Source organism: Megascapheus bottae, chromosome X (assembly GCF_031878675.1).
Source record: "Megascapheus bottae isolate mThoBot1 chromosome X, mThoBot2.hap1, whole genome shotgun sequence".
In the NCBI taxonomy this organism is placed as follows: Eukaryota; Metazoa; Chordata; class Mammalia; order Rodentia; family Geomyidae; genus Megascapheus; species Megascapheus bottae.
In genome coordinates, this window is record NC_143547.1 from 83,566,080 (window position 1) to 83,568,937 (window position 2,858).

The window sequence follows — 2,858 nt, forward strand, 5'->3', positions numbered from 1 at the left end:
AGGTGGTGCAGACGTGATCAGGCACAGCTTCCCTTCTTGGTGATAGGACACGGGAGCAGAGGCTTTGCCTGCTGCAAGTTGTGTGGAGTAGGGGGTTTGTTGGGTCATCTCAGAAGGCCCAAATCACTGGGGGCACAAGAGAGCCTGAGGGGTGTTGATAAAAGGGGTGGGCGGGATCGGGAGAGATCTGCAGCCCTGAGGAAGGACAGTGCCTCATCAAGGCAAGTGAGACACCCGAGTGTCATCCTCAAGCAGGGCCCCGGGGGTGAGGGCTGAAAAGCAACCTTTGGTGCTTGACAGCTGGCCTTACAGAGACCCTGATGTGAGCAAGTATTTCCTGTTAGATGATCAGGGAGGGACCCACCAGTGAATGATTCCTCTGGGGAGGGGGGGCAGCTGCATGTGGCTGGATGGGGCTAAAGTGGACTTTGCTTGGCCTCCTTTTTTGTTTTTTTGCTCAGTCGTGGGCCTGGGCCCTGGGCACTGTCTCTGACCGCTTCAGCTTAATGCTACCGCCCTACCCCTTGAGTCACAACCCCACTTCCGGTTTTCTTTTCTTTTCTTTTTTTTTTTTTTGGTGGGTCATGGGGCTTGAAATTGGCCTGGGCGCCACTGTCCCTGAGCTCTTCAGCTCAAGGCTACCACCCTATCCTCGAGCCAAGCCCTACTTCTCGTTTTCTAGAGGTTAATTTGAGGTAAGAGTCTCAGGTCCTTTTCTGCCAGGGCTGGCTTTGAACCTTGGTCCTCAGATCTCAGCCTCCTGAGTAGCTAGGATTACAGGCATGAGCCACTGCGCCCGGCTTTGGTCTCCATTCTTTAGAAAAATAATATATAAAGGTAATGTATAGAGGGGTTACAGTTACATAAGTCAGATAATGAGCACATTTTTTTCGGACAATGTCAGCCATTCTCTTGCTCCCGGTTTTCTCTTGATCCCCACCCAAAGGTTGTACCGTTCATTTTCTACACAGTGTGTAGTGAACACCATTGCTGCATTTGTTCACTCTTTGTCCTTCTATATCTGTGCCTCTACTTACCACCTGAAGGATATGTAAAAGAACAAACAAAATTAAAAAAAAGCAAAAAGAGCAAAAAGGAAAAAGTATCTTATTTCCATTTCCTAGAGTTCTTTTGGATAAATATTATTTTGTATGATGAGAGTTGGCCTCTCTTAATGGGGACTTGTACGTCATTGGCTTTGTTGCAGTAGAATGCAGTTTCTTTTCTTCTTCTTGTTTTTTTTTTTTGGCCAGTCCTGGGGCCTGAACTCAGGGCAGTGTCCTTGAGCTTTCTCAAAACTAGCACTCTACCACTTGAGCCACAGGACCACTTTTGGCTTTTTCTGTGTATGTGGTACTAAGTAATCAACCCCAGGGCTTTGTGCATGCTAGGCAACCACACTGTCACTAGGCCACGCGCCCCACCCAATGTGCAGTTTCTGCTGGTAGCCATGGTGATCTCAAGAGAGGACTTTCATAGGTGAGATATAACAGGCTGACTCCCAGGGGTACAGTGGTACATGTGAACTGAAAAGGTAGACACAGGAACTACTTGAGATTTGACTTTGACAGATTTAAATATAGAAAGGGCAAGGCCAGATGCCAGTGGCTCACACCTCTACTCTCAGCAACTCAGTCAGAACTGAGAATCATGGTTCAAAGCCAGTCCAGGCACAAAGATTGGTAAGACTCTTATCTCCAATTAACAAATTAAAAGACAGAAGTAGAGCTGTAGAACCTGGCACGGTGGCTCATGCCTGTAATTCTAGCTACTCAGGAGGCTGAGATCTGAGGATCAAGGTTCAAAAGCCAACTCAGGCACAAAAGGACCTGAGACTCTTATCTCCAACTAACCCCTAGAAAATGGGAAGTGGGGCTTGGCTCAAGGGTAGGGTGGTAGCCTTGAGCTGAAGCGCTCAAGGACAGTGCCCAGGCCAAGTTCAAGCTCCAAGATCCACACAAAAAAAGGAAGTAGAGCTGTGGCTCAAGTGTTTAATGTACTAGCCTTGAGTAAAAAAAACCTCAGAGACAGAATCCTGGCTCTGAGTTCAAGCACTAAGACCAACACACACAAAAAAATCATAGAAATGGCTAGCTTAGGCATGTAGGATGGAAACCATTTAGCCAGTAATAGGAGGGGTGTTGAAGGAGGACACAGAAAAAAAAGTGTGTGTGTGTGTGTGTGTGTGTGTGTGTGACTGAATGGACAGAGAAGCAGAAATGTTCTTGTTTAAAGACTAGGTCCAGGTGCTCTGTGTGGCAGTGAGCCTAGATGTTGTGGATTGAATCAGGGCTCATTATTGTAAGCAGCTGAGACCCTTGGGCCTTGTAAGAAACATCTGACTCTTTCAGAGTTTGCTTGAGGGGTAGGCTGTGTGGAAATCCTTGAGGAAGTAAGTATTTCCCTATGTCTTGTTGGGAAAGGGAAAGGGCTTGTCCTCTAGGTTGGTGTTTAGCTGAAGTTCGAAAAAAAATTTTTTTTTCATGTTAAACGGGTAATGTGCTTGTGTTGTAAAAAGTTTTAGAGGGAGGCACACATCATGTAAGTGCATGAGAGCCCACTCATCTTGCTTATGACCCGGAAAAGCATCTGATGTTGGAATGATCATGTTCTGTTCTGCTAAGTACAGGTGTGGGTTGTCTCATGGTTTGCTGAACCCTGCTCCATATCCAAGTCTATGTCTCATGGATACTCCTGGCCTGGCTGGCTTTGAACCACAATCCCTCAGATCTCAGCCTCCTGAGTAGCTGGGATTATATACATAAGCCACCAGTGCCCAATTCCATGCTGATTTCTACAGTGGCTTTGGTAGTTTACATTCCAGCAGTGGATGGTTATACATGTTTTCCACATCCTCA

General features: G+C 46.6%; 1 non-coding gene across 1 annotated transcript; it reads right to left on the reverse strand.

Annotated features, from left to right (window-relative positions):
* Positions 1-2,484: 2,484 nt before the first annotated feature.
* On the reverse strand, positions 2,485-2,589 carry LOC150041471 (small nucleolar RNA U13). The gene has a single exon (XR_016533969.1). It is a non-coding gene; the product is annotated as a small nucleolar RNA U13 (small nucleolar RNA).
* Positions 2,590-2,858: the final 269 nt, after the last annotated feature.